Genomic DNA, 26,136 nt, shown 5'->3' on the forward strand with positions numbered 1-26,136 from the left:
AGGTTCTTGTTTTGTGTCCTCTTTATATTTTCCCCATACTCCATGTATACCCCTCCAGTTCACTTATTGGACATCCGACCCAGGCCCTCCTTGATGCATGATTGCATTACCCATCATTCCTCCCCCACTCCAATCTTCACATACACAACAACCACCCCTTCTATGGAGAATTAGGTTAATATTAATTGTTATAATACCAGAGCTGCATGTGTTTTGTGTACACTCCAATTCCTTTGGAGTGCTTCTGTGTCACGAAGTGTGTTCATAGATGTTTATATATATGGCTATTGATGTAATTGTATAAAATATATATATATATATATATATATATATATATATATATGTGTGTATATATATATATATATATATATATATATATATATATATATATATATGTGTGCAGACATCACTGACATGTGTATATATATATATATATATATATATATATATATATATATATATATATAGATATAGGTTCATAGGTAGGTACTAGGCTATTGGCCCTAGGGCCTATACAAGCCTAGCCAAAAATGTACCCTGGCTTTCACCACCCAAGAAAATTATTTTCCTGTGCCCCTGTCAAGCAGAACCACAGAAGTGATCCCCGGGGTGAATTTCCTATTACCCATACAATCATCAAGATTTTTCTTGAAGAGTGCTAATGAGGAGCTCTGTTTGACATAGATAGGTAGTCTGTTCCAGAGTATGGGAAGTCTCTGGGACAGGAATCTATCCCTCCAGCATGTTCTATTTATTGTGGTGACAAGGTTTAAGTCCCTAGAGCATGTAGCTCGGAGGGATTGGGATTTCTTTAAGTGGAGCATGTCCAACAGCTCTGGGTTTGACATAGCTTTGTATGTTAGGCAGAGATCGCCTCTGAGTAGGTGATATGCGATGGAGTAAAGCTGGAGTTTTTTGAGATGGTCTGCGTAAGGCATCTGTTTGAGGCCAGTAATTCTCTTTGTGAAGTATTTTTGCGGCCTTTCCAGTTGTTGTAGATGTCTTGTGAGGTATATACCAAAAGGGGCGTTGTACTCTATAATGGGTCCAATGAGTGATGAGTAGAGGGGAACAATGACCTCTTTTTTTCTGGATGAGAAACCTTTTGTGATGAGGTGAGCCACGTAGAAGGATTTCCTGACCACTTTGGCAATGAGATTATCAAAGGAGAGACTACTCTCCACCTGTGTCCCAAGGTCTCTTATCACACTTTCGGTGTTAAGTAGACTACCGCCTATGTGGTAGTTCATGGGTACAGAATTTTTACCAAAGGGGATGACAATGCACTTTTTGGCATTGAGCTTGAGACCATGTCTTTGACACCAGGCATCTGTCTCAGTGAGGCCCTTTTGTAGGCTGTCCACATCGTTAGGAGTTTCAATTATGGCTCCTAGTTTGCAGTCATCTGCAAATTTAGTTAGCCAAAGATCTTCTGTGTTAGCCTGTACTTCAGAGAAGTAGATACCAAACAGGAGAGGACCCAGGACTGAACCCTGTGGTACTCCACTTGTCACTGGTCTGAAGTCTGATTTGGAATCTGCTACTTTCACAGTGTGGGTTCTTTCAGTAAGCCAGTTGGCAATCCATCTTGTGACATAGGGATTTATACCTAGTTTAGTGAGTTTATCTATAATTCCAGAGTGGGGGATAGTGTTGAACACCATGGCGAGATCTAGATAGGCTGTGTGAACCACCTTACCCTAATCTATGGCTTTGATGACTACTTCAAAGAAGTCTATCAGGTTTAGGAGACATGATCTGCCTTTTGCAAACCCAAACTGTGTGGGGTCCAGGGTTTGGAAATCTCCAATGTCTTTGTTTATGAGTTCTGTGATGATACGTTCCATGGCCTTGCAGACGAGGCTCGTCAGGCTAATGGGGCGGTAGTTCCTGGGGTCTGTTGTGGCCCCCCCCCCCTTTGTGGAGTGGGATAACTGTCACGGTGCACCATTCAATGGGCACAAAGCCTGAGGTGAGGCTATGATTGAACATGATACTTAGGTGGGGTGCCAGTTCATTCTGTAGTTCATGTAGAAGGCAGCCTGTGATGTTGTCAGGTCCCATGGATGCTGTGTTCTTGACTTTGGAGAGTGAAGTTTTTACCTGTGCAGCCATGATTACAGGAACTTTGCATTCTTCCGGTATAAAGATGGGCCCTTTAGGGGGTGAGAGGGGGGGTAAAGTTAGCACTGAACCTATCTGCCAGGATGTTGGCAATATCCGTTGGTTCTGTATATTTAGTGTCATTGTGCTGTATCTCAGATCAGATCTGAGTGTTGCCATTGAGATTTTTGACATAGCTATAGAATGCTTTGTGGTTGTCTTTAGAATCAGTGGCAATTTTGTTTTCATAACTAGCTTTGGAGGATTTTATGAGGGATCTCAGCTTCTTACTGAGGCTGACCAGGGAGTTCCTCCAATTGTGGGATTTTACTCTTTTTTGCAACAGTTTCTTTCTTCTGTTGTAGAGTTTGTTTATGGCAGAAGACCACCAGATTGGCTTCCTTTGTCTGGAGGATAGCATCTTGGTTCTGTTAGGGATAGCACGATCCATGCACTCGTGTAAGTGCTTATAAAGTGCATTTTTGTAGGATTCAGCAGTCGTACCTCTATTGTCCATCTGCATGGGTGTCATGACGTTTGCCACTTCTGTCTTAAGAAGCGTGAAGTTGGCTTTGGAGAAATTTTTTACGGTTGTTTTCCTAATGGGGGTGGGAGCGGGATGTGGATGTCTAGGGTGATTAGCTTGTGGTCGGATATGACCAGTGAGGAGCTGACCTCTGGTGTGGAACACTGGTCACCCATGTTGGTGATGACCAGGTCTAGGATATTGCTGCCTCTGGTGGGGGTGTGGATAAGTTGATCCAAAGCATTGGAATTGATGATTTCCAGAAAACGTTGAGCAAAAGAGTTGGTACATGAGTAGTTTTCCCAGTTAATGGTAGGGTAGTTGAAATCATCCATTATTAGAGTGTTGGGTTGTACCTTAATATTTTTCAGCGTATCAAGAAAAGAGGAGTGGGAATCCTGGGGCATGGTGGGGGGTCTGTAGCAAGCTACAATCTGGATTGCAGTTTTGCCCAGAGTTAGTTGAACTTGGATAATCTCGGCTGCATTATGCTGAGCAACTAGCTTGGAGGTGTGGATATCCTTAATGAATATGGACACTCCTCCACCTTTAGTGTTTCGGTCCGGGTTTGGTGGCCGAAAGGTGTGGTATGAATTATAGCCTGGTAATGTAGGGGTGCTCTCTGGAGCTTTGAACCAGGTCTCTGTCACTGCACAGATGTCAATGTTCTCCATTTTAAGGAGTGCCTCGAGTGAGTGCATTTTGAGGTTAGACTTCTAGCATTGAGTAGCATTACCCTCAGATTTTGCTTGCTTGTACCTGTTACAGTGGTGAATTTGTCATTTGAACCTTGCCTAAAAAAGGCACTATAGTATTGGTAAGAGCCTTTGCCAGTATCCGGAATCCCAAGGGCGACAGGTGCAGGCCATCTCTGGCAAAGCAGCGTGGTCTGTCGATCATGTCATCCCAGGCAGACAGATACTGGATTCCCTTAGAATGACACCAGAAGTTTAGCCAGTTGTTAAAGTCAATCACTTTGTCCTTGTACTGTGGTGTCATTCTGGGTGATGGCAGGATGCTACTCAGGGCTAGCGTCATACTGGCCTGGGCTACAAGATCAGAGAGCTCCTCCATGTCTACTTTCATGTAGTCCAGGGAGGTACGTCTCAGGTCATTCACACCAACATGGACAATGACAGAGTCATATTTGTACTTGCTGTGGAGTGACCTGAGTGCATGCGTTATGTGGCGGATCCTGGCACCTGACAGGCAGCTGACAGTAACTTTCTCCTTGTTTAGCCTGGTGAGTGGGACATCAGTGTGCCTGACTACAGAGTCACCTATGACTAGAGTGTTGGGTACGTTATGCCTTATGGGCTGTAGTTGAGCGGCACACTGAGTATATATATATATATATATATATATATATATATATATATATATATATATATTTTTTTTTTTTGTATTAATTTGTAACAGTAATACATATGTAGACTGGAATGTGTTGGTTCACAAACTACAGTACATTACAATGTACTGTACATATGTACACAAAGTTACTGTCCCATTTGTGATCATTACAGTGAAATGCTTATGGTATAAGGTGTAGTCTCATGACTGTGAAACATGTATACACCTCAGATGGCTTAGTGGTATGTCTCATGACTATAGTGTGCATGGTCCAGGGTTCAACACCTGCGATGCTTTACAAATGTTTTTTACTCTAGAATAAGTCTCATTTAAGCAGTTGTAAGCATGTTTAAAAGTGTTTGTGTGACATTATAGCAGCGGTTAAACACATTTAAACAAACTTTGTAATGTATAACCTGTGAGCGCAAACACGGCCACATCCGCTAACTACTCAGGATATATACATGTCAGTGAAGTTATATGTCACTATGTGCTGACATAACATTACATTCTCTGTTGACTGTACTCTCCAGCACACATGGGTTTATATGGGTGTTTCGAATGTTTATTATACAGACGATTACTACCTATATATGCAAGCTGTGGTTAAGGTATACTTTTGAACATGATAAACATCCCTGCCTTTATCGGGATTGGAACCTCAAATGCACAGATACTATGCAGATGCTGTAACCATTACACTATTGACATTAATGTTGCTTCCGCCTATTTCCTATTTAGATGATTTCTACGTGTAAGCTAGGCTAAGCAAAGGGCGGAGGCCCCCAAACTCACTGAGCTTCACGTACTCTTGAAATAACAACATATAACAAATGTACTGTGAGACAATACATTACATTCCTAACTACATTAGGCATAGCACCTCACTGACACACTTCAAGGGAAACTTGTTGTGTGAATGGATAACAGAATATACACCCCTGGGATCATGTGTCCCAGAACCATACAGCCAGGGGGGTGGGGGAGCCTGTCCAGTTTGATAGCTGCGAGACCTGTTGGGGGAATTGAATGGTGTTGAATTGTTACTTTAACATGCCCTCTTTAGATCACTAAGTGCCCCTATCACCCTCCACAACCCCAGTGTTCAACAACTTCCAGCAACTCTGCCTGGAATTGCTTCATTGGGAATGCTTGACAGAGGCTCAGTTACTTCATCAATGGTGCAGGGAAAGCCAACACACTCTAGCTATGCCTCTAATTGCCCTTGGGCAGATAGGTAGTAGGCTATCTGTGAACCTCTAAATTGCAGGCCATCACAGCCATAATATGTGACTAAACAGACCTTCAGATCACAATATACAGTGAGAAATCACCATGTAGTCAGGAAACTGTTAAGTACAGCAAGAACATACAGAACACTGATACTTAGTCACTCCAAAAGCCTATCTTGGAAGCTAGAAGACTTGTATAAGTTTAAGGCTTTCTATTGCTTACCAGTAGGTTACCTACAGGCGAGATGAAAAACAAGCACAGATGGGGAACATGCATGCAACTATACCATACCAACCTATGTGTCAACCTTAGGCTTTGCAATACTGACCAAGGCTATTGGCGCCCCCATGGTGCCTTATTTAGGAGAGTCTCGAAGGTGAATACCAGCTCCGTAAATGGCACAATAGCAGATTCAATGAGGGTTATGCTACTCAACACCAGGGGTTGTGATCACAATATGCATGCACTCACAGCACTCCTCAGGATGGACAACATCAACATCTGTGCAGTAACTGAGATCTGTCTCAAGGCTCCTGAGAGCACACCAGCACTACCAGACTACAACCCATACCACACATTTCAGCCAAAGAACATGGACTGACACAGACATGGAGGGTAGTGCACATGGAAACAGCTCGTACCTAAATCGCTCGGTGGCTATATTTGGTGTTAGAATGCCGATGCTACGCTTGCACCTTGCGCAAGCTTCATGAATCCTGGGGACTATCTTTTGATGCTCACCGTTCCACATATTCCAATTATATTAAATAGGAAAATCTTTTCCAGCTGTAACACCATCAGTCAAATCAGGAACAATGGCTGCAAGATGCAAAGGTTTTCCTAGAACTGATTACATTTCCACATACACATCACCTCCATTTACTCTTTATTTTATTTATTTATTTTTTTTGTTTTGCTAATCTGATACTCTATCTATATATATATATAAGATCTAGCAGCGCTTGACCATATCTTTCTTCAGAACTATAATGCACATTAGTAATAGTGGCAATATAATGACAAAATGCTGACTCAGTAATCCTAGCTTAAAGTTTAGCACATTCTATAGAAACAATCTAATCTGTAAGGTGCACATCAGTTTTCACATTTCTACTAGTGTTATTCTTCACAGTATTAGTGGAACAGAATCTGGCTGTGTGGTCTTTCTCTCCACACTTAAAACAAGTTAATTCATTACTTGATACTTTTTGTTTTCCAGAAAATTGCACATTTTTCACAGCAACTTTAGAGTTAGAAACAGACAATACGGTTTTAAACAATGGATCTTTAACTAATAAGTATTCTACTAAACTTACTAACTTGCCAGAGTTCTTGAGATCACTTTTTAATACTCACTTTCTCATATTGCTAGGTAATGCTCTTTTAGATGTAGCAACTGATGACCTTTCTAATGTTCTTATTTTGCTAGTATTATAAGAATCTATCCACAATTTTATAATGTATTTAAGTCATGCAGCTGAGCTCTTGCTTCTCAACATAAAATGTTCATTTGCGAAATTTTAAATATTGAACTTTAGCAGATATACCAGCCCTAGCTAGCAATTACTTTTTAAACTTTGTATAATCAGTGTAAGCACTCCTCCTCATGTCTGTGGAAGTTTTTAGTCATACCCATGATAACATAGAAGAAATAATTGTGGCACAGTCTGACTTGTCTCATCTTTTATTTTTACTTTTCAAAAGTTAGGAAATAAGACTCAGTGTCATCCTCTTTGCTTAGTTTCTTAATGACACATATAGTACTGGGGTAACAATCCTATTAGCCAGTCCCAGAAGATATTGTTACAGCTGTACATGCTTATGATTAGTAGAATCCGGTAAGGCTTTCAATAACTACTCCATGTTTGTGGGTATACAAAGAGCCACAGCTGGAAAACAAAGCTCTTGTCGGCTAAGTGAGCACATATCGGGGGTAACAGCCTCTCTCTCAATAATGGAAGGATTCTGCCTCTGTATGAACTTCCCAAATCACAGCATAGCAACAAATTATAATTTTGTTTTTGGTTTAACAAATTTCACAAGAAAACAAGCTCAAATAGTGCAAGTACTTGGCAGCAAGAGGAGTAGTGACGAACTGTTACTTAATAATCACTTGGCCAGACCACCCATATTCTCCACCAGTGTGCCAATTCTTTTAACTACACTGGTGACAAAGATACATGAACACAAATTTCTTTGAAGATGAAATAAAAAATCCCAGTCTCTTTGCAAAGTTGGCTGTAGAAGAATTTACTCCATTTACACAATGCCTCAAATGCAAGTTTTCAGTCATAAGAGGTAGCACCACCAGTTTTGCAGAGCTCCTTTTCTAGATGACAATGATTCTCCTACTTGAGGAACTACAATTTTTTATACACCCCTGATAAGCAAATTTTTTTTTTTCTATCTAATGTAAACAGTTCCCTGTCTAATTATATGATTATTTTAAGAATTCTTAAAGACATGAGTTGCAGATTCCACACATAGAAAGGCTTATATAAAATGTGTGAGTGTGTGTGTGTGTGTGTGTGTGCGTGTGCGTGTGTGCATGTGTGGGTTTAGTGAAGCCCGTCTTTCTCTTGAGGTAGGCAAAATTACACCTATGAAAAATTAACCTGTTTAGTATGGCTAACAAGTTGCATACCTGCCTACTTGCAAGTCTGAAACCAGTTGTTTGCAGGTAGGTCCTTAAAATACATTTACTTTATAATGTATATTATTGGTGAGATAGCACAGTGAAATAGTGATTAGCACTGCTGCCTCAAGTGTGGTTCCTGAATGGGGTGATCGTCTGAGCTGGAGCTGCATGTCCACCATGTGTCCAAGTGGGTATTTGCCTATGTCTTTGGTTTCCTCCTACATCCACTAGACATTCCAAGAACTGTACTTTCTGTTGGTGTGTGTGCATGTTTGTATGCTTGTGTGTGTGTGTGTGTGTGTGTGTGTGTGTGTGTGTGTGTGTGTGTGTGTGTGTGTGTGCGTGTGTGCGTGTGTGCGTGTGTGTGTGTGTGTGTGTGTGTGTGTGTGATCATGTTTTTGTGAATAAACACAAAGCCAATATTATTGGTTATCCAAGAGTTTGCAACTGTTATAACCTGAATTGTATATATTCTCTTCAAACCATATATCTTTCATTTTCTTGAATATGGCCAGACTTTAAGCTCTTCTTATATTTATGACCAATTATTGTATATTATGCTTATTACTGCATATTTTTTATTTTAATTGTTTAATTTGGAGAGGCTACCACCCCACCCCCTAAGTAAAAATACATTAATGCTTTAGTTTCTGATGTGTTGCATTTAAGGACTAACAATTTTAATAGGTAATATGTGTGACTAACCATCCTGACTGCATTATTTGTATTACTGTTGCTTGTTTTTTTTTGTTTTTTGTTTACTCTGTCACCTGTTATTTCTTACTGTGTGGAGTCTGCATGTCTTCCCTGCGGTCGAGTGGCAGATGTTTGAAAGACATGTGTGAATGGGTATGCCTTGGTTGAAGGTTGGGCATCGAGCTGGCACCTCGGAACCGTAAAAATCTACTGCCAATCATTAGCGGATAGGAGTTTCACTGTGGCAACCCCTAACTGGGAAAAGCCGAAAGAAGAAGAAGAAGATGTCACCTGTTATTTCTTTTTTACACTCTATGGTAACACTGTTTACTATGTAACTCAAGAGTTTTTCTCTCAGGTTCTCCACTGAAAACAGGCCTCTTTGGGCTCAGTTAGACACTCCTGGTAAACAAATGTAAAATAAATACGAATGAAAAAACAATCTAGGCACACTGAGAATGGCTGTAAATTAATTTATTGCAATAAAACTTAATATGCAAGTGCTTTCACCCTGCCAAAATACAATGCTTTTTCAAGTGAATGAAACTAGTTAAAATTTGTCTGTTTAAATACCCTTGCCCCCCTAAAAGGTGCCAAATATTATTAAAGGTACATACCCTCCCCTTATTTAAAACATCAACAGCAGCAATTTAATACATTTCGTTATATGTAGTACATATTTTATAAATCACATCATTTAAAGTGCAACGTCTCAATTTGTGGTAAAATACAGTGCTTGTAAACCAGAACAACAGTCAAAGTGAAATAAAAGTAATATAAAAGTAAAGATAGTAATCATACATCTGTCCTACTGCAATTACAATTTATTTGCTTTTTTAACCAAGTATGGCTTAATGGATATGTGATCATTTAAACCTGGGGGGTTGGTTGCATTCAATTTTATCTGCTAGTATGTTTCCCTACAACTTAACCAATTTTCCCAATCTCGCCCCCTAGGGTCCATTAAAACTTGTTTAAGAATTCCAAACAAAAACCCAGTGTGACCAGTTTCCACATGAAGGTGTCTATAAAGTGTGTTGTTCAGATTTTTCTTCCTAATATTATAGGTGTGTTCATATATGCACTTACTTAGTGTCCTCTCAGATTTTCCAGTGTAGAACCTAGGGCAATCTTTACATAGGGCTAAATAGACTATACCCTTAGTCATACAGTTGCCCTTCCTGAATTTTATGACACTGTTCATACCGTTGTTCAATACTACTTGTTCCTTATCTATGATGTATTTACAATATCCACATCTTCCACACCTTTTAGTCCCAAAACTTCCCTGGTTCCTAACATCATTTTTGCTTTTCTGAAATCATTTTTTTAGATTGGTCCCTGTTTTAAAGACATAGTGAGGGGTCTCACCCAGTTTATGTGTAATGACTTTATTAAATTTTAACATTTTCCATTTTTTTCAATTAAACTCTTTTTCTTTTGAGGTGTTACTGTATTGGATGACTAGTGCCCTTCCAAAATGTTGTTCAGTATCCTGTTGGCCCTCGGGGGTTATATTGAGTGTCTCTTAACAAGGGCGTATATTTAACACCCCATCCCTTTAAAACTTCCATGGCCACTCTATCTACTAAGTTGTTCGGATAGCCCCTGGCCCTAAAGAACCCAGATATCAATTCTATTTCACATAGAAAATCATTCTTCTCTGAGTTCATTCTGGCGGCCCTAACCATCTGACCTTTTACTATACTCCTTTTCTGTTTCCAGGGTTGTGCACTAGTGTACGGGAGGTATGAGTTACTAAATGTGTCTTTTCAGTGCATCCTAGATTTCAACCGTCCTTCATGTTTATCCAACCTCACATCTAAACATTCAATCCTGGTGGAGTCAAATTTATACATAAACTTTAGAAAACTGCTGGTGGAGTTCAAGTAATCAATAAAGGAAGTTAGAATTTCCCTAGGCCTGTCCCAAATTACAAATATGTTGTCCAAAAAATGGCTTTATAACTTAATATGTTTCCAATAAACACAACTAAACAAATATGTTATTTCCCACTTTAGAAGGACCAAATTTGCGTATATGGGGGCACATGCTTCCCCCATAGCCAGGCCATTAATTTGTTTGAAGGTTTACCCCTGAAAGTAAATATAATTGTTCTCCAATACTATCCTCATAAGTTCCACCAGTACATCCACATCCACGCTGAGTGAAGGGCCCTTTTCACTCAATAGTGCATAGAACATATCCAAACCTTCCTCTACCGATATACATGAAAATAAATCGACCACATCAATGGTCAAAAATCACACTTCCCCTTCATATGTTTCAGGTGTTAAATTATGCAGGAAGTCCCAAGAATCCTGCAGCAAATGTTCATAATCTTTCATTATATGTTTAAGGGAATGATCCAGAAAAGTGACTATAGGGTAGGTTTTTGATTCTTCCCCAGAGACAATGGGTCTATAAAGTGGGTTGGTAGTACTCTTGTGAATCTTGGGGATACCGAAAAATGAAGCAATTCTAGGCTTCTTCATCTGCAGTACCCCCCCCCCCCCCACATCCACCCATAAGAAACCATAAGACTGAAACCCATAATACTGAATTTCAACATACTAAATTTTAAACTGGACCATACAAAATCAGACTAGGTGGGGGGCTACACCCATCACACTCCCTAATGTGGGGGGCTGTGCCTCCCACACCCCTAACTATATATACTAACTCCAGGATCACACTACAGTGGGGAAAAGGGCATAGTGGTGGTAAGTGAAAGGTATATGCCCTTTTCCCCACTGTAGTGCAATCCTGGAGTTAGTATATATAGTCAGGGGGTGTGTGGGGGGCACCCCCCCACATTGGAGGTATGGGGGGGTGTAACCCTCCACATTGGGGGTGTGGGGGAGTAGCCACCCACCTAGTCTGGTTTTATATGGTCCAGTATACAATGTAGTATGTTGAAATTCAGTATTATGGGTTTCAGTCAAGTGACTTTTCAGTCTTTTGAAATTTCAGTCTTATGGTCTCAGTCAAATGAGTTTCAGTCAAATGAGGTTTCTATGATATGATAGGGATCCTTTTATATATATATATATATATATCTATATATATATATATATATATATATATATATATATATATATATATATATATATATGGATCCCTATCACAACACCGACATGCCACAAAGCCGACACCCAAAACACTGACACCAAAAGACCGAAAACGTACAAAACCGACAACTCACAAAACCGAACACCATAACACCGACACCCAAAACACCGACACACAAAACATAAACTACACATTACACACAACTATACATGCATTAACCGTAACCCAAACCCTAACCCTAAGGTCCGACACTACCGCAAACTTACCCTACCCGCACCCTAACCCTAACTCACTTAACCCGCCACTAAACCTACAGTCCGTCACTATCGCACACTTACCCTACACGCACCCTAACCCTAACCTAACCCTAACTCACTTAACCCGCCACTAAACCTAAAGTCCGTCACTATCGCACACTTACCCTACCCGCACCCTAACCCTAACTCACTTAACCCGCCCTTAAACCTAAACTTCGTCACTATCGCACACTTACCTTACCCGCACCCTAAGTCCGACACTACCGCACACTCACCTTTCCCGCACCCTAACCCTAAATCCCTCACTCTCTCACACTTACCTGTCCACTCCCTAACGCTAAATCCCTCACTATCGCACACTTACCGAGTCGTGCTCACACGTTGCCCATGTCAGTGTTTCGGCTGTCGGGATTTCACCTTGTCGATCATCTGTCTCGTCGGTCTTCTGAGCGTCTGTGTTTTGGCATGTCGATCAAGTCAAGGGGAACTATATATATATTTATACACACACATACATACATATGCACTAGGTAACTTTAAATCTAAACAACATCAAAATCCTTTACGGTGACCAAAAACAGCACATGCCCTGAGAAATAACCCTGGAACATGCAACAAAAAAAGAAAGTTTTTTGCAAGGGTGGCCTTCCCCACGCTCCCTTCTGTTTAAAGTATTCCAACTCTGATAGTGCACAATACTGAGAAATGGGCATATTCCCCAGTCATGGTATTATAACAGTCTCACACAACTGTTGATCAGCTGTTCTATTGACCAAGTTTTGTCAACAAAACAGCTGTTGACTAAAATCACGAGTCAGTCAGTATAAGCAGTGCCTCATATATATACATATATATATATATATATATATATATATATATATATATATGTGTGTGTGTGTGTGTGTGTGTGTGTGTGTGTGTGTGTGTGTGTGTGTGTGAGTGTTTGTGTATTTAACTTATTTAACTGGTGTAGTATGAATGTCAGAGTGCATTTATCTTATGATGGACTGACCATGTGCGTTCAGGACTATTTCCCCGCATTATTTTTACTGCTTACTCTTATAAATGCCAGCTCCATGTGACCATAACATCAGTAAAGAATCTATAAAAAATGATGTATAGAATTTTAAAGTAACCACAGACATCTGCATATACAGAAGTGCTCATATCACTGCACATTGACAGTTATATGCAGTGTGCTACACGACTGTACTTTTGCATACTGCTTGAGTCATGTCAGTGAGGCAGTAATATTTTGGTACATAAATCATACAGAAGTGGCAAATGTAGCAGTGCATATGACCAGTAGAGCTCCATTCAATGGTGGAAGCCTGGGTTATCCCATAATGTGTCATGTGACCATATTTCAAAACAAAATATTTACAAACTAGAACCCCCTGCGTATAGGATTTCAATAGTTTGAGTTTCAACAGGTTTCTGCTTCTTCGTGCGTCGTGCAGTGCCACACACTACTGCGCAAGTGTGCTCCAAAGCCAGATGGTTAAGTTGAACAAATTTTCCCTTAAAACCCAAGCAGAAATATCTATTCCCCAAACTCCTCTGTGATAATTTCTGAAAATCCTCCCCTAGTGACAACAGTCTTCAGCCTAGCACTATGGACAGTTGGACTACCCTTGTTTCTCCTGCCAGCCTTGTTGACTTGGGTCTCTTGAGGCAGTGTAGCAATTGCCTCATGTACACAGACAATCCTCCACTAATAACACAATCTAGTACAGAGTGAAAGAGATGTATTTACACCAAGAATCTAGAATCCATGCTCTCTCTCACTCAAAACAGTAACACAGAGAATGTTGTCAACTCACCCACCACTACATATAGACATAGTACAACTACTCATACACATACCATTACTCACACACACATAGTACTCATCAAACAAGTAAATCCATATACACAGAAGTGCTCTTACCAAAACATCAGAGACCTTCAAAACACAAGTCTGCTACAGCTAACACAGTCTCCACAGCATCCATCACACATCACAACACCAGTGTCTCACCCACCAAGCCTATAAGGTGTAACACTCAAAAACCAAGTTTTCTTGTCATTGGAGACTCAGTAGTGAGATACATGGATGCCCCACTCACCGGGTTGGACAAGGAGAAAGTTAGTCAGTTGCCTGTCCAGTGCCAGGATTTGCCAAATCATGCATGCACCGAGGTTTCTCAGCAACAAGTACCGTTATGACTCTGTCATAGTTCATCTTGGTTTGAATGACCTGAGACATACTTTGCTGGACTATATGGAGAGAGACATGGTCGAGCTCTTTGAGTATGTGTCCCAGGCAGGTATGTCCCTAGCCCTGAGCAGCATATTACCCTCACCAAGAATGATGCTACATTATAAACAAAAAATGATTGATTTCAATAATTAGCTTAGTTTTTGGTGTCATTCCAAGGGGATCCAGTTCCTGTCTGCCTTTGAAGCCATGGTCAACAAACCTTGCTTCTTTGCCAGAGATGATTTGCATCTGGCACCCCTAGGGTTTCGGGTGCTTGCAAAGGCTCTTGCCAGCACCCCATAATGCCTTTTTTAGGCAAAGTCTTGAAAACAACATTACCAACATGAAATTAACCAGTCAGAATAAAATAAGGGTCATGCTGCTAAATGCTAGCAGCTTAAACCAAAAACTGCACTTTCTGGAAGCACTTCTATCACTAGAAGATGTAGATGTCTGTGCAGTCACAGGAACTTAGTTTAAGGCCTCAGAGAGTACCCTGGCCCTGAAAGGCTACAAAGCCTTCCACACCTTTAGACCAGAAAATGAACACTGAAAACCAAAGAAGGCGGTGTTTCAATATATATTAGAGATAAATTCAGCTTCCGTCTAGTTAGACTGGACAACTACATGGAGTCTAGGTTACGGTGGGAAAAGACCCCCATTCAAGTCCTAGCCAATTATAGACTGCCCTCCATGGATCATGACACCCATGAAGCCTACTTAACCAAACTGAAGGCAATACAAATTTTACACAACACACTGATTATGGGGGATTAAAATTATCTAGGAAACCTACTCTAGTCCAGACTCATTAGCACAAAAGTTCCTTGATTTTTGTGAATTAAAATGCCCTGGAGCAAATTGTCCATACTCTGTCAAGAGACACAAACAATCTAGATCTGGTCCTCACTAACATGTCAAACAGGTGCTCTGCTGCAACTGTTGGACCCTCATTAGTTAAATCTAACCACAAATCAGTCATCTTCAAACTGACACTAACACCAGAACTCACAAAGGATGAAATCAGACTAAAAAACTTCACAAGGCAAACTATACCCTCCTAGGTGAAGGTATGAATTCATTCCAAGCCCCACCCCAAGCTGAACATGGTAAGTAAGCCAAAGCTTACACTAAAGCCTTGTACAAACAATTGCATAAGTGTATAAACTTGGCTATATCAAGCAGAATCAAAGCCAGAACCCCAGGTAAAATCAAGCTACTATGGTGGGCTTCCAGCATCAACAAAAAATAAATGCAAAAAGATGCTGTTCAGGAAAACAATGAGAAGGGCCAACAATGGAAAATCACCCTCCTCAGCCTTAACAGGCAAATAAGACAACTTGTCAAATCCTCCAAGAGCTCCTTTGAGGGGAAACCGAGCAAGTACTGCCAAGGATAACCATAAGCCCTTTACAACTATGTACATAACCTAAAGGGTAGGATCCAAGCATGTGCAGAACTGGTGGCCAACGGTATAACACACACTGACCCCACAGAGATAGCGGATAGGTTTGGTGAAAATTTCAATACCTTACCCCTCTTAATTTACAACAAACCCTCCCCACACCCCTCCCCCCACCTTACATATCTGAAGAGCAGGTCCTCAAAGCCCTGTCCAAAGTAAAAAACATGGCCTCTATCAGACTAGATGACATCCCAGCTGTCTTCTAAAGAGGTTAAACATGAAGTAGCATCACAACTAAGTACCCTTTTCAATCATAGCCTAACCACAGGATTTGTTCCTGTGGAAATGAGAACAGCAACAGTTATTCCTCTCCACAAAAGTGCCCTAGCAACAGACCCAGGGAATTCCAGACCCATAAGCATGACCAGACTCATCTGAAAGGCCATGGAATGTATCATTATGGACCTCATAAATTAAGACATAGGTAACCTCCAAACGCTGGATTCTATCCAATTTGGCTTCATGAAAGGCAGATCCTGCCTGTTAAATCTGGTGAATTTATTTCAAAGTGTGACCAAGGCCATTGATGAGGGAAAATCTGTACACACAACATAGCTCAACTTTGTAAAGGCTTTTGACACAATGCCACATTCAGGTATTACCAATAAACTTAACCAACTGAATGTAAACCCCTTTGTTGTAAGATGGGTTGCCAAATGGCTCACAAACTGGACACACTCTATCAAAGCTGGGTGACTCCACATCAATCAGCAGACCAATTACCAGCAGGGTGCCATAGGGTTTAGTGCTGGGCCCTCTAGTGTTTGGTATATACTTCTCAGAAGTTCAGGTCAAAACTAAAGGGTTGTGGCTGACCAAATTTACAGACGACTGCAAACTTGGTGCAATCATTGAATCCCCAAATGATGTCAGTACACTCCAGGAGGCTCTCACACAGACCAAAGACTAGTGTATTAGTTACAGTCTCAAAATGAATGCAAGAAATGCATCATCATTCCCTTCACCACAATGCCCCTTCATGCTATCAAATCAACAACAGTACCCTACCGATGAGGTGGTAAAGGATCTGGGATCACAGATTGACTGTGACTTTACTTTGACCATCACATGTGTACTGCTGTAAGGAAAGATTTCCATGTAGCTCACTTGATTAATAAAGGCATCTCCTCGAGAGCAAAAGAGGTTATAACCCCCCTATGCACAGCACTTGTCTAACCCATAATTGAGTATATTGCCCTATTTGGTATGTACAACACTAAGCACCTGTTGCAATTAGAGAGACCTCAGAGATTCCTAACAATGAAGATCAAGGGCTTCCAGCATGTGCTTTACATGAACTGACTAAAGTCCCTGTCACTATACTCCATCTCATATAGACGTCTTTGGGGAGACTTATGCCTGTCCTACAGAGCAACCCAAGACCCAAACCTAATGAACTTACTGCATATCCATACATCAAATAGGTCTAAGGTTACCAGTTCCAGGGAATTAAATATGGCTTGAGACTTAAATAGGACTTAATGGAGAGACAGATTTATCTCCCAGCAACTGCGACATCTTTGGAACAGGCTATCAATTCATGTGAAACAGAGCACCTCTATAACACTGTTCAAGAGCAACCTGGACAAGTGGATGAGACACCATAAATTCTTACCAGGGATACTGTCCACAACCCACCTGGACATGGGCAGTCATCACTAAATGCAATGCTGGATTTTGACTAGTACTTCTACTGTATTACATTGGGTTGAAACGGCTAAGCTTAAAATGACCTCTGGGTCGATAGCCCAGTAATCTCCTATGATCTTATGAACATTTCAACTTTTTGAGCTTTTCCATGCTTTGAGTTTTTCAGCATTTCAGCAAATGAATTGTAATCCATCTTTCTCTCTCTAAATGCACACACTTACTTGAAATGCTGAATGTTAAGACCACATTAGTGAAGTGTCATAATACCGAACACCTGGAACATCGCATTGTCACTCCGGGAAACTAACCACTGGGCCACCATGTTGAACTTTGATCTTTTCTCTGCTATAGTGCAATCTCAAAGTTGGTATATTTAGTTAGGGGGATGATGGGTGTGAAGATAGGTGAAGGCTGCCAGCCTAGCTAGATATAATTTTGTAGATAATTCTGTCATTTGTAAATATTAATATAAGCCAGAGGCTTGTTCTCTTAAATGTGAAAAGACTGTATTGGATGTTGAACTGAAAACATGTAACAACAGTGCACTCTGCTGTAATAAAGCTGATAAGTCAAGCATTTCATGACTGTCTGATCTCAGGGCTTGGAGCTGAGATGTCTGGATGAAGGAATTCTAGCTATTGTTTTGAGACCACAGTTAATTGCTAGAATTAGCATGCATAATTTATTTTTTTGCTCTGGCTTCTTGACCAGCTGCAAGATCAAAAGGGCTATTAACCTCTGAGTTTCTGTTAGCCTGGGAACCAGAAAGAAATAATGTAATCTGAAATGAATCAGTGGTACTCTGTTATCAATTTAAAGACAGAAAGAATGAGGGAATTTATCATTTGTCTTGAGAAAATCCAACTCACCAGCACTCTACCTGTGTTCTATATGTAAGTTTATTTTAGAGCTGTGTTTTCTCATAGATATAGCTAGGAACTAGGAAGATTAGATTAGTTTTTATTCTGTATTGATGTCAGAACTTTTCTACTGTATTATTTTAAGTATTTCGCTATGATCTCTGAACTCTTGACTAACACTGTGTAGTAAGAAGTATTGTCTTGTGTTTTTATTATTTATTATTAAATATTTTTAAACCTTTCAACTGTGGCTGTTTTGTGTAGAGATAATTTAAGCTCTAAGAGTACAGTGCATGAATTTAGTGATATTGTACAAAGCCACTCCAGTAGCCTTGCTGTTCAGTCACACTTACCATTTGGATAATAATATTGCACAGTATAATTGGACACCCTTTCATAAGGGCCTTTGGTAGCTGATAAATATTAGTGGGTGGTGGCAAGTGGTACTACCGTATACTCTGGGTAAAAGGGGCACAGCTGGAGAACCAGTGCCAGCCTTGCTCAGGAGTGTCTGTGTGGTTGTATATAACTCTTATCTCAAAGTGTGTGTGTGTCAGCTACTTGTGCAGGGACTTGAAGCACTGGCTGGACAGAGAGAGTGCTGGAGGTTTTAGCTTTCCCACTAGGTTGAGATCTGGACCCTATAGCTGTGCCAGTGGGGAGTCTTATTGGGGACCTGGAGAGAAAGGGAGAAACCAGCCCCAGACTGACTGTGATCTCTGTGTGCTCTTAAGGGAAATTGTTCTTTACTTTGTAAGTATTTATTATCCTTTCCCTATATGGATGCCCCTCACTGGTGTTAGTGGTGAGGATTAAGGCTCCATGATTGCTGGGCCAGTGCACAGGTGTCACATATTAATTGTTTGGCAGTAGTGGGATATCCACACCACATATTATTTGGTTGGCAAATACTAAATGGCCTGTAGTGGTGTGGATAGATTATTCCTGTAGCTTGTGTACAGTGACCACTGAATGTATTTTTGTACTCTAAATCAGCCATGCAATAAATACTCAGAGTTCAGATCACAATTGTTTTATTTCTTTTGTTAGCTTAGTTAGTTAGGGAGAGCAGGCAAGCATGTCTGCAGAGGAGTGTGGAAAGCTGACAAGAAGCCAGCTAGCTGAGACGTACCAGGCTAGGGGACTGGTGCATGGAAACCTGACTAAGGTAGGCATAATTGCAGCTTTGGTCACAGCTGCATCAGAAAACAGCAACCAGGAGGACAATCAGACTGGCAGTGGAGATGTACCACACTCAGGGAATGGTCAGCTCAACCTTTGTGCAGAGGACTTAAAAATCCAATTGGAGCTAAAGAGACTTGAGTTGGAGGCCAGGCATTTGGAAATAGAAGCTGAGGAGAAGGATAAGAAGAGGCAACATGAAAAGGAGATGCTGACTCTTCACCAGAGTCATGGAGGTAATGGGGAAGGGAGTAACTGGACCCCAGAAGCACAAAAGGTCAGTACATTTCTTCCACAGTTTACAGAGGGGGATTTTGACAGTTTCATTCATATGTTTGAGAGGGTATGTAAACAGTATGATGTTGACCAAAGGCTCTGGCTATGGTGCCTGACCCCCTTACTCCATGGTAAAGCTGTAACTGTGTTGTCTAAACTTGCTGATTGTGAATGTTTTGATTATACTGCTGTGAAGAACTGTTTGTTAGAAAATTTTAAGCTAACACCTGAAACTTATAAGAAAAAGTTTCTTGAGAATAGACGCAAGGCAGATGAAAGTGTGTGTGAATATGTTGCTGAACTGAGCACTTATTTTCATAGGTGGGTGAGTGGGATGACCGGTCACCACTTTTGAAGGACTAGCAGACCTTTTGGTGAGTGAACAAGCCCTTAGCACTTAGTCTGAGGACATGAGGATCTGGTTAGCTGATAGACAATGTGCTACTTCAGATGAGTTGGGGAAGAAAGGAGACCTATACCTAGCAAGCATGGCATCCCTGCACAAGAAAGGGACCCCAGTACTGCTCATGTGTCTAAAGGAACCCATGGTGGGCATCACAGACTACCCCAACAGAATCTGCCAGTAGCAGGGGAAGCCACTAGTACAGGTACCCATCCAGGACCTAGGGTTAAATGTTTTGAATGCAACCAGTGGGGCCATGTGGCATACAGATGTCCATGGAAGCAAGACGGGGAACAAAAGGTGAGAGAGCCAGTAAGTAGGAAAAACAAAATGCCAATAGTAGGTTGTCTTGAGACAACAAGGGTACTGAACTACCGTCCTGCAGATGTCCTGAGAGGGAAGGATTTGGATGAGGCAGTACCATGTGCTTATGCAGTTACATGCAGTCAGGCTAGGAGACAAGAATGTGGGTCTGGTAGCCTAGGGGAGACCCAGACAGACTGCATACTGCAGCCAGGACTGGTGAGGTAGTTACTTCAGGGAGGAAGCTATGCTGTAGCAGTGAGACTGAAGGTGAGCCACAGCTGCTTGTGGGTACTGATGTTCCCTTGGGCAGAGGGACTGCAAAGGTAGAGGTGAGTAGTAGTACCCAGGCTGACAGTGAAGCACCACTGTCAGAGGATGCCAGACTTCCTGTGGAAGGGGAGCTGGGAAGGGTTATGAAGAGAAAGTTGAGACAGGCTCAGCTCTCAGACCCTACATTGCAAGGCCTGAGGCAGGTAGCTAGTGAGGCACCTGATTCTCAAGGAAAGGGGGAATCTGTATACTGGTACAAAGGGTTACTGTATAGAGAGTGGAGACCTGAGGGAGGACTAGAAGGTGAGAGAAAACAGCAGTTGGTAGTGTCTAGAGCCTACTGTCTGGCACTTCTAGCCATAGTCCATGATATTCCCTTTGCAGGTCATATAGGCATAAAATGTACAAAGAGACATATTATGCAGAACTTCTATTGGCCTGGAATTTACAGAGATGTAACAGGGTATTGAAAGACCTGTGAGCAGTGCCAAAAGGTAGGCAAGGCAGGAGACAAGGTGAGAGTTCCTTTGATGCTTTTGCCTGTGATTGAGGAGGTATTTCAGAGGGTAGCCCCTCACTGGTGTTAGTGGTGAGGATTGAGGTTCCTTGATTGCTGGGCAAGTGCATGGGCATCACAATAGTTGGGTTTAATTTGCTTTGGTTTGTGTTTTTACAAAGGTGGCTCAGTGGTTTGTTTCCCAGAGTGACAATGCAATGTTCTGGGTGTTCGATATTATGCTGTTTCACTAATGCGGCTATGTGGTTTCTATGCTCATCATTTTGAGTAGATTTTTGACTTTGGACAGATATATATATATATATATATATATATATATATATGTGTGTGTGTGTGTGTGTGTGTGTGTGTGTGCGCATGCACGTGTGTACACACACACACACACACACACACACACACACACACACACAGACATATACTGTATATGTACAGTGTGTATATATATATATATATATATATATATATATATATATATATATATATATATATATATATATATATATATATATATATATATATATATATATATATATATATATATATATATATATATATATATATATTATATACATATATATATATATAGAGAGAGAGAGCAAGAGAGACAAAGTTAGACCGACTATAGGAAGATGAATGTATTGAATACATTGTGCCAGTACAGACAGCAGGTCTATTGTGTTGAAGTGCACAGCTTGTAAGTGTACAAAGTATATCCTTTGACTATCCCTACATAAAAAAGACACAAATTAGAACATCTCTTCAGTAAGTAGTGCTTCATCAACATATGGCTCTGGGGACCATGCACATGAAGTATATTCTCACAGCACAGTATACCATAGCAATGTGTTTAGGTTCACTACCTTGGGTGAGCATTAAATCTGACAGTGACATAAAACACGAAATGTAAAAGCCTGTCTAGACTCTTCTTTAGAGACTAGTTTTAAGCCCCACCGGGGTCCATTTTATTGACATTTAAATGGTCATCACAAAACAGTAGATCATATTTAGAGTCCTTCTCATTGAGGTAGTACACCAAAACTGAATTGAGAAATTTCTAAAGAAAATGGCCAGTTTCACAGAGCTATAATGAACTATAGATGTAATAAACTACAGATGTAATGGCAGCTAAGTAGCTTAAATCTAGGGGAACACGCAGCTTTGGCTGAAAGAAACATATTAAATTATTCTCATTCTGAAAATAATCCCCCGTATTCATGAATCCTCTGTGTAAGACTTAATAAGTCTTATTCGGAGGCTGCAGTTGAACGGTATGATGTCAGCGTGCCATGAATATTCATGAGGGAATGCTGACTCAACCGTAAGTCTTACATGGAGCGTGTTAAGAAAGCAGGGGGCGTGTCGGACTGCCGAGCAGTCTAAATGTCCACGCCCCTGCAAGTGTTTCAAAAGTAAAAAAAGCACACACACAAGAGCGAGTCCGCTCAAATGTCCCTGCACCCAACACTACACACCCTGATATTGTAAACCCCTATAATAGTTCTAAAACACAAAATATTAAATATATTTATTTAAATTCCCAAAATAGCTGCACGTATTTGCGCGTGTGTGCGGGGGTGTGCCCATTGCTTAGCTGCAGTTAGCAATTTAGACATGGAAGAGCATAAGCAAGAATGTTTATGCAAATCACACCAAATAGCAATAGCGTAATGGTAGAGCATTCGCACAAAGAAGAGGCATTCACAGTTCGAGTCCCACCACTCCCCTTCGTATTTATGTTTTAAATCAGTATATGAAATAATACCTGACAAATATGTTTAAACTTTACTAAAAAGCAGTGAAATGGCCAATGTATCAGTGAAGAAAATAAATATTTTAAAGGATCCTGATATAAAATTGCCTGCAGTTAAGCAGCGCTTCCCCCAGCGCAATAGAGTCGCCCGTAGTTTAATAGCGCTTTACCCCGAACAATAGAGTTGCCAATAGTTCAATGGCGCTTTACCTAGCGCAATGTGTTTGCATGGATGTGCACACCGCGCCAACCAGGGCACCGTAGGGCACCGAGGAGCAACATAGAGCAAAGTTGCTTAAATGCAGCCACACCCCCTAGCCTGTCTGGACAGTATGAAAATAAAATGAATGACAAGGTTTGAACCCAGGACTCTGTGCATCAGAAGCAAAGTACAGAACCACTAAGCCATGACAGCATAGGGGAAACATCCACTGTTAACATTCATATACTTACGAATGATAGTTTAACCATTACAAAGCAGGTCTGCAGTCAGCCGAGAATTTTACAAAACGGCCAATCACACAAAAGTGTGGGAAATGCTGCATATTTAAGCCCCACATGCGGGAATACATGCCATAACTGATTGTAGCTCACATCTGCAGTTAGAATGTCTGGTGTTGGAGAGGGAACACTCTTCCAAGCGCAACGTTGGGGTATCAAGGAGTCCAAATACATGGTTTGGCTCCTTGTCCACCGTCACGAGTCAAGACTCCTGCAGGGCCAGTTCCAAGGGACGGAGTACAATGCAGAGGCTTGGAACCAGTTAGCTCATGACCTCACCAGTGCCACAGGCATTCCTCGGACTGGTGAGCAGGTCCGTCACCGCCATACAGACCTGAAGAGACAAAAGCAGGACCGCCTGAACCAATGGATACAGGAGGCCCGTGGGATGCGTGATGCCCCACAACTGAGTATGTAGCCATGGAATGTAGTATGTAAGAATTGATAATGGAGTATGTATAATGGATAGGTATGTCTCAATATCCCTTTCTTTACTTTACAGCTGCAGGTGACCATGCTATGAATCAGCAAGCCTATGCTGATAGGCTGCTAAGGCTGCACCACTAGGCAGGTTAGTGATTATTCTGCATGTATTGTTATATAAAATATGGGAGAGAGCATGAAAGAAAGTGTTGTAGTCCAATAATACAGCCATAACATTACCTGAATAAGTCCTCTGCATGTACTGTCAGATAAAAAAGTCAGAGAGGCAGAAAAAGAGTGTAGTAACCCATTAAGAAAGGTAACATATGCCTGGAATGATATCTCTGCAGGCACTGTCATATAAAATAAGTGAGTGAGCCTGAAAAAAGAGTGTGCTAAACTATTAATAAAGGTATAATATGTCTTGAACATGTCTTACATATACACCGTTAAAACAAACAAAGAAGTGAGCCTGTGGAAAAGTGTGTAATGTCATTAATAAAGGTCTAAAACCCAGAGTGTGTCTGTGTCACAGAGTCTGAAATGTTGTTGTACCCTTGCATTATACAAACAGTACTGTTTGAAAAGGTACTGGCAACCCAGAGTTGTGCAGTCCCATATAAAGTGGGTGATGGAAGTACTAGTAGCTGTGAAACATATATACAGTCCTCAACAGTCAGTTACTGGCTGGCATGCATAAGTAAATCTGGCACATGAGTAGCATGCTAATATGTTCCCCAGAAAAGTGAGTGTGCTTCAATAAATGCAGGGTTCTGTACAAATTGAAGTGAAAATGTCATGTGAAAACATCCAGATATGTAGATAAAGAAATATAAATGCAACCATGAAATATGTAGCAGTAGCATCTGCATCTTGGACAGTTAGTATGTCAGATATAGGTCAAGTAGATATATTGAACTAGCCAAACCCACTACACAACCTAATGTATGGTGGCAAGTGTAATAATACATGTAGGGAATATACACCTGCAGTCACTAGGAATGTAGTGCAGAGTAAAAGTGTTTAAAAGATGTTAACGGATGTTTTTTCTACACCCTACTGTTTGTGCATAAACCATGCAATTCCACACCTCAGTGGGTATATGTAATCTAAAATATTTGTTGGGACATATGTCTTATTTGTTTTATAAATATTTGCATTCATGTTGATGCATGTGCCTTGTTCAAACACCATGTTCATGGTGGCCTGTTGCTACTAAACATCCCTGCATGCTGTTGGAATATCCACTGTCATTCAATATATGCATGTGTTATGCTTGCTGTTCAACTGTTGGAACCTTGGTGTGTTGGGTTAATGGGAATATTACTGCATGCTGTTACAACTAATCTGGAATGCTGTTGTTTATGTTGTAATTAAACACACCTAATCACAGAACATATGGGAAGGACAGTCCCAGCGGACCCACCTGTCCCTCCTCAGTTGGCGAGTGCACCTGGCACCAGCAGCTCTGGTGCCCAGCCCGGGCTCCCCTCCTCCGTTGGTCCTGTGCCACCTTCGGGTGGAAGCGCTGCAGGGGATGGGGCTCGTCCCCCCCTGTGCAAGCGTGGGTGGAGAAGGGTCACCTGTCACCCTTAGAAGGGTCCGGGCTGTGGTGCGTAGGGAGATCCAGCGTTCAGTCGCTGATCCCCTACGCCAGCTTGAGGCGAGAATGGCGCATCTCTTGGGTGAGCCTGCCCATCCTACTCAGCCCCCAGCACAGCCACCCTCGGGGCTGTGAGGGTGCAGTGGTGACTGCCCATGGGTGGGATCTCAGTTCCACTGTTACCATCTGTGGGCTCATGGGCTTGCGATTTCCAAACAACCTTCCCTGTCAATTGTGTTCACCCACCCCATGTGTCAAATTCCACCCCTGTATGCATCTTGTTTGTCTTGTCTGTTTACCTCCCCAACCTACCTCCCCACATATACCTACTTCCTCTACCTCACTTACCACTCTCACCTGAAAAAAAAAAAAAAAAAAAAGTCCAATCTGTACCCGAAAAAAAATTACTCCCCATACATAGCTTCCCATTTCACACACATGTCCATTACACATGTACACCGATAATTCTAATTGGCAGTGCAACAAACTATGTTGTGCTCACCCCTCTCTCAGGGGTGGAAGGTTTCAAATCTCACTCCAAATTTTCAACACATGCACAGCTGTTGCTGTTAAAGAAATGGGCAGCTATGGGCCTTCCCTACACCCTTCCTGCACATTCCGAGCTTGTTTCCCTACTGTCTTTCCCTCTCTGTGCCCCCTTTTTCACCACTTTCCTATCTCCCCATTTTCTTTTCTTTAAAAGAAATTAGCGTGGGGGTTAGCGGGAGTAAGCACTTTTAAGCAGTAGTAAGCGGGATTAAGCGAGTGTGCTCCTGTGTGCGCTTAGCTAAGTGTAGCTAAGTGTTGCTCAAA

Source organism: Protopterus annectens, chromosome 1.part1 (assembly GCF_019279795.1).
Source record: "Protopterus annectens isolate FY-2018-M chromosome 1.part1, PAN1.0, whole genome shotgun sequence".
NCBI lineage: Eukaryota > Metazoa > Chordata > Ceratodontiformes > Protopteridae > Protopterus > Protopterus annectens.